Source organism: Arachis hypogaea, chromosome 5 (assembly GCF_003086295.3).
Source record: "Arachis hypogaea cultivar Tifrunner chromosome 5, arahy.Tifrunner.gnm2.J5K5, whole genome shotgun sequence".
NCBI lineage: Eukaryota > Viridiplantae > Streptophyta > Magnoliopsida > Fabales > Fabaceae > Arachis > Arachis hypogaea.
Window position 1 is genome coordinate 90,662,380 of NC_092040.1, and position 13,748 is coordinate 90,676,127.

The window sequence follows — 13,748 nt, forward strand, 5'->3', positions numbered from 1 at the left end:
TCAAGTCAATTATTTTGGCCGATAGAATTTTCCTTGTTAAGTTATATATACTAGATCGAATTCCACGTAATTATCAGCATTATTAATGAATGTACTGTAATGGTTTTATTAGTATCTTAGTCAGCAAGCTAATTAAGAAGCACATGCATATGTACAAATTTTTATTGCTATTCTTCATTTGGAAAAGTCTTGGAAACAATGTTTGATATGTACACTCTTAATTGAAATTGCATGTTTTTCTTTCCCCTTTAATTTTCTTTTGTCCTAAGTTCATAATTAATGACTACTTTTTGGATAGCTTGTAGAATACATTGTCTTTTCTAATGTAACTTATACTTAAACATATGAAACATACAATAATCGGCCCCTTATATATATTATCTATCAGACCTGCTATATATATAAATTTTTTTAGCTTACAAATTATACAAATTACAACTAAAAAATAAATTAATATAAACAGATTTACAGATAGATTTAGTTTTTATTACAGATGAATTTTTAGTTACAGACGAAATTATCGACGAATTTTGTCCCTCTATAAATCGAAAATTATTTATCGACGGATTTTTTTCTGTCGAAAAATTACCGACGGATTTTACCAGTTACCAACAGATTTTCCCTCTGTAAATTTTCCATCCATTTCCCGAAGCCGACCAACTTTCCGACAGATTTTCCGTCGGTAATTAAGACGGATTTTCAGACGGATTTTTCGTCTATAAATACAGACAGAAAATTCGTTTGTAAATTCGTCAGTAAGGTAAAATAGAATTTTTTTATTTTATCAATTACAAAATAAACTTGTTTTCATACAAAATAAATATAAATTTAATACAAATTTTTTATCTAATTTGTATTCGAATATTTATATTTCAAAAAATAAACAAATTCATGGTATTATCAAACTAAAAGAAAAGTACTATAAACAAGCAAGTCAATATAATTCAAAACATAAACAAAGTGTATTGATCATCAACTATAATTCCTAGTATATTGTTCAACCATACTAAAACTATCAGCTATAGTCTTCAGTGTCATCTTCATCCTCATCATCATCATAGTCCTTTAGTGCATTCCTGATGTGTCGTGCCAGTGCCAGCATTATCCATTCCTGAGGGCTTATATGCACATCTCGACATTCATGATCTTCTAGTTGTCCATCTCTTTGGAGGATCAAATATGGTATAGTACTCTGATCAAAACTCCTGACTCTTTCATCAATCACATTGATTATGGATTTAACACTTGATTCTCTATCATTTAGTAAATTCATAATATGCTCCTTATACTGAGAGTGATAATCTTTAGGTTTGCTATGCCATTATCAACCACTTGGTCCATTGAATTCTGCAAATTACTCGTCGGAATGCAAAATAACCAAACAAGTAAGGAAAAAAAAGAAGCCAAAATAGAATAGATTAAACGATTAATTCCCTTTTAATTTTAAAAGTACTCATTTGTTTCTTTTCCAGTATAGTTACTCTCTTCTTCAAAATATTACCTTCTTGAAATTTACACTCAGCTCAATCTGCTTTGATAGATCAATCTACGAGCATCATTAAACTTTTTCACTTTAACACAATCGGAGGTGAGCTCCTCTATCCTGTATAGAAGAAGATTGCATGAAGTTATGAACAAAGTATATATATTTGGGGTAAACCAAGTCCTACATATATAAAAAACATAACCGATTCAAACTGAAAAAGAATAAAACAACTTTTTTTTTAGGGACTATTTTCAAGTTATTACTCACACCAAAAGACCATTTTTCAGTAAGAGATCTGATCTAATTAAATAACCTCCCATTATATAAATTAAAAAAAATGTATAGAGATTTATATATGCAGCTATGCAGGCTATTAAGAGATCTGATAATGTATTATTATTGTAGCAAGAAATTAAAAGCGGTGAATAAGATATCTATATACCCTAGTTTGTATTATTCAATTTTAATTACATCAACCTAGTTTGTATTTTAATGAAGAATTAGCACCCAGAGTCTATAAATGTGTATTTTGCACTCAGAGCAAAGTTAAACCTAAAATTTTGAGATTAATTGGACAGAGAAGTCAATCTTTGCTAAAGTTCAACAGCCTCTATTGATCTAGCATACTAACTTATTTGGATAAGCTTTGGTTCAATATCTATGTTCTAGGGTTGTACATTTAAAATAAAAAAAAAACCGGTTAAAAATTCTTATCAGCATCCTAAAGCACTGGAGTAATCAGTCTGCCTTCAGTAGCAACAGCAACTGCAATGTTGATGCTGCTATTATAGGTAAAGCTATTACCATATCTACAACTAGAGTTAACAACAGGGTGTTTAACCAGAGCAAGTGCTGTAGCCTTGGCAAGCAATGCTGTCATAGTAACTCCCTTTGACTTGATTTGAATTTTATAAAATTGAATCCAAACTAATATTCAGATGTCAACAGTATACAATGCAATGTGTTCCATACCATAAGTCTAGACACTCAGACTAATAGCTAAATTGATAAAGTGGTATTATATTATGTATTTGACCAGAATAAAATTCCAAAAGAATCAATGTGATATTCATGTAGCATCAAGCATTACTACAATATGGACTTCAGTAAAATAGATACATAAATCATGTATCTAATCAAACAGATTAATAATGCATTAGCAAACTAAGCCAACAAAGAAAAGATATATATATCATCCTGTCCTAAAACTAAACCTAACAATGTAAAATTCAATGAAAATGAGAATACCGAAATCAAGATACCAAATTCTCAAAGTGACAGATATTTTAGAATGGAGGAAAACAATGGAAAGCATGAGGCATACATGATATGACCATACAATAGGTTACACGGTTCTTGAAGAAATCGGAATAAATAAGAAAATAGCCAATTTAAAACCAAAATGGATAGCCTATGAAGAAATCGGAATAAATAAGAAAAACAGGAAAGAAAACCTATAGCTAAAATAACAAGATTATAGCAACAGCTACATATGAATATACCATAAAAATCCTTTTCAAAACAATTAAAGATCTTAGAAGGAGCCTTGCTGACAGGTTCTGCACTAGACTTCTGCTCTCTTAAAGAACCATTCTTAATTAAGCGAGCCATTTTCAAAACAATTCCTAGATGAACAGTAATGATGATGTAAGCAGGAAAGAAAGTCAAATTATTCATGATCTACCTCACTAATAATGAAAAACACGAAGCAAGTATATATAAGAATTTTTTTATTATGGGGTGCAAGTGAAGTTATTATTATTAGATAAATATCCAAAAGATTAAAATACAATAACTAACAACTTAGACAAATAGCATAACTATCTTCGTTCTTTGAGTAACAACCATCCTATTGCACTAATAGGCTCCTTCAAGATAAATGATATTATGCTTTTTCTTTCTGTATTAGCATGAACTTGTTAGTCTCTAGCTTAAACCTGTCCTAGTTTTCCATGACATGATTAGCTATACTCATTGTATAAAGGGAAGTGGCTGTTAAATTATTCCTGATTGGGTCATGGGAAGAAGCAAAAAGCTAAAAGGATAACATATCTGAAGATAAATAGAGTTAGGTGATTGCTAGTTACTAATATTTTGATAACAGAAATTGCAAATACTGTGCATAGAAAATCACGAGACCACTAGAAATAAAATTAGTTAGACACTTACTTGTGACTGAGCTATTTATAGCATAAATCCAGAGCTATAAAGTAGCAAGTTTGAGAAAGTTTTCCATCAACAACCTACAAGATAAGTTGTTATTAATTTAGATAATAATAACAATAATATTTATTACATTAATTATAAGTATACAACAACAAAAAAGACATGAAAAAAATTTCAATTAAGTCTACAACACTTGTGACAACTTTGCAAAATAGAAAAATTATTAAACATTCTCAGCAAATAACATAACACGAGAATGGATAAGGAACATTTTCATTAGTTTTTCATGTACTTTTACTACTACTACTACTAATTTACTTACCTAAGGTACATGGAACAAGGTAGAGAAGTGCCAGTTGTCCATGACCTTTCATCAAGTATAGCCCAAGATATGTTAGGAAAAGGCCTGAAAAAGGGATTGTCAGATTGTATGAGAATAAATTAATAGTATCCATTTTACAATTTATAAACACTATTGAAATGATCATCTTTTATAAAAAAAATAATCAGTGCGGCTTATGATATGATATGATACTGAAAACTATGTTACCAACTCCAATGGTATAACCATATATCAAATTTTAGATGTAAAGTAAAATTATCCAGCCATGGCATGAACCAAAATTTGATCCATCGCATGATTCCTGTCTTATAAATAATTAACGGCCATCCAATCGCCATAAAGGCAAAAACACAAGCTAAACTTATCTTGACCCTCTTTATTTCATTTGTCCTGAACTTCTTCAAATCAAAGTGCTACATTAACCTGCCAGAGGGCATAGTTGATCACATAGAATAAAAATCTCATAATGTACCATACCAGTGAGCTATAGACATCCATGTTCGAAATATATTATTGCATTTTGCAAAACAGGAGATGAATCAAACTCATCTTTCCAAACAGGGTGCCAAGCAATATCTTCATACAACCTATAACAATGAAGATATTATAGTTTTGAAAGCACAATAAAATAAGAAGGAAACTGCTGATAATTTACAAAATCTTCCACTAAAATTATTATTGAGAAACACTACTTACATGTTCATCTTTGCATGGTGTCTGTCATGCTTAAATCACCATGGCTCATATGAAAAAATTAGTGGCAAAGAAATTAGAGCTCCAACAATGTCCTCAACCAATTTGTTCTTTGAAAATGACTTGTGAGGATAGTCATGGCCTATAACAAAGAAACAGCAAAATGAGAGCATTACAAAGATGTTAAGTGTAGATGAGTTTCTTAGGGATAGGAGTGAGAAGAATTTTTCAAACAGACAATAAGGATTAAGTAAAATATGCATGTTGAACTAACTCCAATTACTGCAGTCCCTGTCCATGCCCAAGCCAGAGAAAGTAGGTACCAAGATGCTTTGGAAATCATAAAGAGCCTCAATGCATCGAAAGCAAGGCACTTACCATAGGGTTGCTAATTCCTGATTTGATCAGTGTGGAATTCTTGATCTCTTTTAGCTTCATTTTTAGTTTCACAAACTCTAGTTTCAAGTCTTGATTTTCATTTTAATTAGTATTCAAAACATTATCAAATAAAGACAAAGAACAAAAGAATATGAATGACCTACCTTTTTATCATTGCAGACTTGGAAGTACTTTGTTATTCCCTTAATTCTCTATTCCACTGAGAAACTGCATCCATTTGTTAACCGTGAAGATCATCGTGTTAGCGTGATTAAGGTCTATGTTAGCAACTTGTTCTTTCTAGTTTTGCATCGTGAAGCAAGACATTAACATTATTAATAGTTGGGAATAATTTTCAGGCAATATTATACACAGGAAATGATAGCTCAGATCAAAATTCAAATAAAGTATCTACTCTTATAAGATTATTTAGTTATGGCAAATGAACCAAGCATTGAAAATACGAAACAATATTTGATTAAGGGAATTAGGGAAACATAGCATTTTTTGTTCAGGGTGGCCACCTTGAAGAATCAATGGAAATAACTAATTATTATTACAATTTATTTGTTTATTAACATAAATTATGACATGGAGTTGCAGGGACAAACCTTATAGAAGTTGAATATCAAGTCCAGTTCACAGACCTGCAAATGGTGATGTAAGCAATACTGAATTAGAAAGATATGAGAAAATGCTATATTCTGAAGAAGAGAAGAATGGTACATTAGGGTCTGAATGGTATAAATAAACTCAAATTCATTAACCTTGATTTTAAATTTATACCCTCCAAAAAGATAGAGAATGAACTATGAAGTGTTGTTTAGTAGTGTTTACCTCTGGAAGCATTTACGAGAGCGAAGAAGCTCTGTTCAAGGTCATGGATGAAATCACCTTCCTTCTTTGCTAAGAAGAGCTTGATGCGACGGTAGCTCTCAAACATGGTTCGAACCTCATCTTTGTTCCTCTGCTTGGTGACGACCTCATCATGTGACAGAGGCGGAGGAGGAGGAGTAGGCGGACGAGCTAGGGTTTGAGGAGATTATGGCGGCGGTGCTAGTGGCGGTGGTGTGGTAGTGGGGATTTCAGGAGAGTATCGTGCTTTCGCTTCTTCAATGGCTGCTCGGCGGATGCCATTGGTTATGGTTAGTGCCGCTGAATGAGCTATCAGTGCTGTAGTTTTATAAAATCACGAAGGTAGACGAAGGCGATGAAGACGGTGGCGGAGAAATGCACATTAGGGTTAGAAAGGGAACGACGCGAGCAACACACATAGAAGAGCCGGGAAGGCGTGTGACGGGGCAATAGAAGTTCAGTGCAATGGAGGTTCGGTGCGGCGGAGGCGCAAGGTTCGACGGCGGTGCAAGGCTGAGAAGTGCCGCTGATAGAGCATTTGGAGGGGAGGGTGTGGAGGCGCAGGGAAGAATATGTGAAATGAGGAGTTAGTTTGCTGAACTTTATTTTAATATTTCCGACAGAAAATTTTAAATTACAGACGGATCTTCCGTCTGTAACCATTTTCCACGAAAAAAATTAATTTTTTCGATGGAATTATCGACGGATTCTTTTTTCCGTCTGTAATTTATGCTAATTCATTTTTTTTGTTTTCCGACAAAAAATTCCTCTGAAATTTCGTCTGTATTTTTGTGGGATAAAATCCGTCGGAAATATCCGTGTGTAATAACTAATTTTCTAGTAGTGAATTGGCCCAAACCCAAACAAAAGCACTCGCACTACACTCCTCTATAATCGAGCGTAAACACACGCGCCTTAATCAACCATTGCATTTTTCCAAACCACACTCATTATGACAGACTCTTCCTCTTCTTCCTCAATCAATACCCAAATCGTCGAGATTCAAGCCACATTCGAAATCAACTACGATTCTGAAGAAACCTTCCAACTCCTCGCGAAGAGTAGAAGAAATCAAGAAGAAAACATACAAATCTCCATAAAAAATCACCAGAAAGAACGAACAAACATTATTCAAGGTACTGTTTTACTGTTCTTCTAGGGCTTTCACATTTCTATTTCTTATTTCGAAATCAAAACACTATATCGTTAGTATTTCTCTCTCTATTTTACTGTTCTTGGTTTAGATCTCATATTAATGTTCTGATGAAACTGCTCTTCGTTTACGCTATTTTATGTACTTCTAGTGAATGTTTTAACGTGTGTTTTGATATGTTTTGGTACATGTTTTGTGCATGTTTACATATTTTTTAAGTAGGTTTGTGCATGCTTACATGAAAGACTCTTCCTCTTCTAAATGATTTTTGGGTGTATATGGCGGATTTTTGGGTGTATATGTCGGACTTGGAATGCAATTGTTGCTTCTAGTGGCATTTTGAACTTAAATATCTTTCTGAACTCATATAATGTCATATAATATATATATATATATATATATATATATATATATATATATATATATATATATATATATATATTATAGGAGTATTGAAGTCTAACTGGTACTGTTCTAATTGTGCTTGACCTTGTAGTATCATTTTATGCATGTTTAGTTTAATTGAATATGATTTTGAACTCATTTAATTTTGTTTAACTAAAAAAATAAAATGTTTATAGGACTCGATTTGGGTGTATGTGGCTGATAATTGGGTGTATCTGATTGATATTTGGGTGTATGTCTCTCATATTTGGGTGTATTTTTTATCTATTGACAGCATAAATATATGTCTTAGAACAAAAGTGAAAAAAAATACAATGTAAGCATAAATATATGTCTTAGAACAAGTTAATTTTTTCTAATACAAATATATGTTATTTAAATGACTCTAATTTTGCTTTTTTTTTTTACAGCAAACCAAAGACTTGAAGTGTGCCACCAGATTATTGAGTAAAAAATTTGAAAATATGAACAAGGCAAAGAAAACGATTGTTCGGGAATTAAGTTTTAGTGGACTCATGCACATCCCGCCAATGAGGGTGCATCACAAATGGTGCACGAAATTGCAATCACACTTTTGCAATTCCGCACAACTAACCAGCAAGTGCACTGGGTCGTCCAAGTAATACCTTACGTGAGTAAGGGTCGATCCCACGGAGATTGTCGGGTTGAAGCAAGCTATGGTTATCTTGTAACTCTTAGTCATGATATCAATAATTATCGGGGTTGATTGTAAAAAGTAAAAGAACATGAAATAAGTACTTGTTTTGCAGTAATAGAGAACAGATTGAGGTTTTAGAGATGCTTTATCTTCTGAATCTCTGCTTTCCTACTGTCTTCTTCTTCAAGCACGCAAGACTCCTTCCATGGCAAGCTGTATGTAGGGTTTCACTATTGTCAATGGCTACCTCCCATCCTCTCAGTGAAAATGTTCAACGCGCTCTGTCACAGCACGGCTAATCATCTGTCGGTTCTCAATCGGGTTGGAATAGAATCCATTGATTCTTTTGCGTCTGTCACTAACGCCCAGCCCTCAGGAGTTTGAAGCTCGTCACAGTCATTCAATCCTTGAATCCTACTTAGAATACCACAGACAAGGTTTAGACCTTCCGGATTCTCTTGAATGCCGCCATCAATTCTAGCTTATACCACGAAGATTCTGATTAAGGAATCCAAGAGATATTCACTCAATCTAAGGTAGAACGGAGGTGGTTGTCAGGCACACGTTCATAGGCGAGAATGATGATGAGTGTCACGGATCATCACATTCATCAGGTTGAAGAACAAGTGATATCTTAGAATAGAAACAAGCGTGATAGAATGAAAAACAGTAGTAATTGCATTAATCCATCAAGACACAGCAGAGCTCCTCACCCCTAACCATGGGGTTTAGAGACTCATGCTGTAGAAAATACAATGAAAAACGTGTAAAGTGTCATGAGGTACAGATACAATGTCAAAAGATCCTATTAATAGTGAACTAGTAGCCTAGGGTATACAGAAATGAGTAAATGACGTAAAAATCTACTTCCGGGGTCCACTTGGTGTGTGCTTGGGCTGAGCATTGAAGCTTTCATGTGTAGAGACTTTTTCTGGAGTTAAACGCCAGCTTTTATGCTAGTTTGGGCGTTTAACTCCAATTTTTATGCCAGTTCCAGCATTAAACGCTGGGAATTCTGAAGCTGATTTGCAATGCCGGTTTGGGCCATCAAATCTTGTGCAAAGTATGGACTATTATACATTGCTGGAAAGCCCAGGATGTCTACTTTCCAACGCCGTTGAGAGCGCGCCAATTGGGCTTCTGTAACTCCAGAAAATCCACTTTGAGTGCAGGGAGGTCAGAATCCAACAGCATCTGCAGTCCTTTTCAGCCTCTGAATCAGATTTTTGCTCAGGACCCTCAATTTCAGCCAGAAAATACCTGAAATCATAGAAAAACACACAAACTCATAGTAAAGTCCAGAAAAGTTAATTTTAACTAAAAACTAATAAAAATATAATAAAAACTAATTAAAACATACTAAAAACATGCTGAAAACAATGCCAAAAAGCGTATAAATTATCCGCTCATCAACAAACTATTAAAGGAGTTGACTAACTCCTTTAATTTGGACAAAAACACACTCAAAACAAGCTATGGTTCCTTTAGAGTTAAACCCAGCACAATAGGGGCTGCCCTTGACCTCAATGCATCTGGTAATTGATTACAGAAAACCTCTATACTTCCATTCTTCGTAATATCTTATTCTGCTATCATGTAATCAAGAAACAAATATAGGTGTATATGAGTGATATTTGGGTGTATTTCAAGTGATTTGTAGTCTAAATTGTTTTTTTTTTGTAGGACATCTATTTCCTGAGAAAGTGAGTTATAAGAAACTTTTTGAAGAAAACAAACATATTTTTAGAAGATTTCAGGGGAAGACTCTAAAGAATGTGACCGATGAGATGATGAGTATTGGTGTTGAAAATGAACAAGATCGTCTGATGTTCAAGAGGATTTTCATCCTCTATATTCAGATGGCATTCTTGTTGCCAACAACAATAAACAAAATCTCTCCTGTGTACCTAGCTCCAATTTTTAAGATGGACAAAATAATTGAGGGCAATTGGGGAGCCCATGTAGTGCTGAATTTCATCATCAAAGGCATAACTAATTACCATCTGAAAAAGAAAAAATCAATTGACGGCTGCCTCTTTGCCTTGATGATAATCTATTTCCATTTGGCAAAAAACAAAAACAAGAAATGAAAAGGAAAACGTGGACTGCCCTGGGTTAGCAATTAGAATAGAGAGCAGTTGGTTGCAAGGATGAGAGCAGAAGATGAACATATGGTAAGTGAACTGAATACCTTCTCTAATTTGCATGTATTTTATTTATGTAGATGCTGTAAACTAACATTTCTACTGTTTTAGGGCATCACAAAGAAAGCAGAAACAAAAAAGAAGTTGGAACAAATGAAGGAAAAAGAAAAGAAAGACAAAAGAAAAAAAGAACAAGGCAAGTTCATCATCATCTGAGAGTGATACATCCGAAACTGAAGTTGATTCTTCCTCTAAGTCTGAAGAAGACTTAGAGGAACCAAAAAGGAAACAACCCACTAGAACGACCAAAAAGTAAGTAATATTTTTGGGTGTATTTTGTCACTTTTAGGGTGTTTTTTACTAATGATTGTTTGTCTTCCAGAATGGAATCCAAAAAAAGGAAGCAGATTCTGAAGGATTCCAATTCAGAAACTGAATTGAATGATGAGTAATATTCTGAAATTATCATCACTTTCTTTTCCATTTATTTTCAAAATTTGATGTATTAACAGAGTGTTTCTCATTAACTTTCAGAAGTGAAGAATCATCATCAATAAAAAAAACAAAAAACAAAGAAAAAATTTAGAGTACACCCAAAAAGTAAGCACTGGTTTAGATAGTATTTATCATCAATTTTATTTTGTTTTTCTGATTCATACTTTTTTTCCCAGGGTGCAATCCAAAAAGAGAAAAGCTAGTTGTTGAGGATTCGTCTCCTGAACAAACTCAATCCTATGATGGGTGAGATACTTTGTGGCGCAGAAGCTCCCTCTCTCTTGGCGGAAGCAGAGTGTAGGAGATGGGTGACAAAGTTCCGTGGAGCAAATGGAGCAGGGTGAAGTGTTGACGAAGCCGAGAAGAGGAAGGGAAGCCAAAAATGCAGGAACAGCAGGTGAAGCCGAAGGGAGGCGGCGACAAAGGGTACAGCTCAGCCGGCGAATGGCGCGGCGAAGGGCGAAGGGCGACGCAGGAACAACAGGGACAGCAAGTGAAGACGAAGTCTATCTAGTCGACGGGGATGGTGGAGGAGGCAAAAAGAGAGGGTGTAAAAGCGGCAGAGGGTTGGAGTGGACTAGTGGCGCAAGTGAAAGAAAATGTTGTCAGGGTTTAAGGGAGTGTTCTGCAGAATGAAGATGAAGAATTTGAGGTTTTCGGGTGGGGGTTCTTATTTCTTGAACTCTAAATTTTAGATTTTTTACTTTAGAGGATAAAGTGAGATCTCCACTATTGAATATTTTTTCTCTCAGATATTCTCTTGGTCCCACTTAAAAAATAAATGGTGATAGATCATACTTTACCCTCTAAAATTAAATTCAAAATTTAGAGAATCTAAATCTTTTTTAATTAAATACAAATTTAATGTATTTTAATTTTGTATGAATACTATAATTCCGAGTGTTAGATTAAATCTGAGGGTTATGTGTTTATTCTAACATTTAAAAAATTGTTTGAATAATAAAGTTGGACTCTCTTATTTGGATTTTTAATTTTTTTTTGTTTTTTATTCAAAATTGACTCTCAATTTTTTATTCCACCTAAATTTCATTTTCAATGTTTTTATTTTTATCTTCTGACTCTCAATTTTTTACTTTCACTCAAATTTAAGTGTTTAATTTGTAGTTTTTAATTAAAAAAATTATTTTTATACTCATAAAAAACAGATCAACATTTTATAATGATTCATAACACACTCCTCTAATTCATTACCAACAAAATTAGCTTTTCGAGTGATTTAGCATTTGAGGATATTTTTATATTTTAGAGTCCTATTGAAAAAAAAAAATGAGTGGTATTGGGACAAAATTGTCATTTCAAATGCAAACTAAAGCTGTCATGTATTCTTTCCAATTACACCTCCTCATCCTCACATTACTAATGTGAGAATTATTCTGTCCAAATAATAATAATAATAATAATAATAATAATAATAATAATAATAATAATAATAATAATAATAATAATGTGAGGATAAAAACAGTATTTTTTTTGGTGACTTGATAAAAGCAGTGTTTAATTCAAAGAATATAATTTTAAAATTTTTAAAATTTAATTTTAAACAATAAAAATGATTCACATTTTCGATATATTACAATATAAATAAAACGGAGCGAAAATTCTAGATGGTTTTAGATATATTGATGGTGTGTCAAAAAATGTCATCACATAATTCACATCCACTAAAAACTTTATGGGACTAGCTATTAATTATATAGTCATGTATCAATTTTTTCTGTCTAGATTTATAGAATATAGACAATTACTTTCAAATTAATTTGTGTGCACTACAATATTTTGGGCCACGGTTTTTTTGTCACGATGAAACTCAGTTTCTTAGATAATAAAGTTTGATTGAAGCACCAGTAAAAAAGATTAACTTGCATCAGCAAAATAATTGCAAAATTAAAATTGAAATACCACCACCAATTTTGGTCAATGTATTTAGTCTATATATTATATGATACTAACCAGCAAATTAAAAATTATATCCCCTATCAAAACCACGCACCAAGGGTCAGATAGAACAGATAGAAGTCAAAGACTCAAAGTAATTATTAATAATTATCCCTTTATTCTCATATTGACTTATTCAAATTGTTAAGAGCTGGAGCGCTTGCCCTAAGCTACAGTAAATTAGGTTTCTAATGAATCAAGTTTATTCGCACTTTAATGATGTTCGGTTTCTCGGATTCCGGACAAGTCGGGGTTGTCTTTTGGGTGTAAAGGTGAGAATCAGCTTCGTTTTGGGTCTGCAGAGTGAGATGCGGATGTGGTCGACTTCCCGCGCTTTTTGAGAGGTGAGAGAGATATCACCTACAAAGACACTCCAACGTTTAAGTCAGAAAGTACGCAGACAGTCTGAGAGTAAGGAGTATGCTGACGTACCTAGGGGAGGGATAAGACCCTCCCCATATATACCCTATTAGTATGACGGGTCCCACAAGAAAGGTCTCCTTTCAGGAACTTTCTCTCCCATAGCTGCCATGTAGCTGGCAGCAGGGATGCTAGTGTCTGGGTCGTAAACCGGATGGGTTACGCCCGCCGATCCGACCGCTTAGGTCAGGTCATCAATGGGCCGAGTCGGCCAATCGGCCAGCTGGGTTGGGCCGCAACAGTGCCCCACAACGCGCCAGTTATGGTCGTGAACGCCGTTGTTGGCGTGTTCTATTTCCTCCTTCGCGTGTTGTCGTCTCGTCGGTCGTTCGTGGTCAGGACGCGCCTCTTGCGCATGTGTAGGCTTCTTCGTTGTAGAGGAGTGTCCTTTCTCGCCTCATTCTTTGCGCCGAGCATTTAATGCTCTTAATGGGTGATTCAAAATCTTGCGAGAAATGACTATTCTATCCCTGCCTTTCACACTTCTCAGAGTTGGTTTCCCTTTCAATTTCCTTTCACTGTTATCACGTTTCTTTTGCCTTCTCTCTTCTCCTCCAAAGTTCTTTACTACGAGCCTCTGCTTCACCCAAATCTTC

At 34.2% G+C, this 13,748-nt stretch overlaps 1 long non-coding RNA gene across 2 annotated transcripts; it reads right to left on the bottom strand.

Annotated features, from left to right (window-relative positions):
• Positions 1-823: 823 nt before the first annotated feature.
• Positions 824-6,505, bottom strand: LOC112801853 (uncharacterized). Of its 2 annotated transcripts, XR_003202119.3 has the most exons (9): positions 5,904-6,505; positions 5,678-5,713; positions 5,231-5,294; positions 4,692-4,830; positions 4,473-4,582; positions 3,975-4,058; positions 3,656-3,729; positions 1,502-1,603; positions 824-1,347 (listed from the first exon to the last, which is right to left on the bottom strand). It is a non-coding gene; the product is annotated as an uncharacterized lncRNA (long non-coding RNA). The 2 variants fall into 2 exon arrangements; XR_011881684.1 differs by lacking the exon at positions 4,473-4,582.
• Between the last annotated feature and the right edge of the window lie 7,243 nt (positions 6,506-13,748).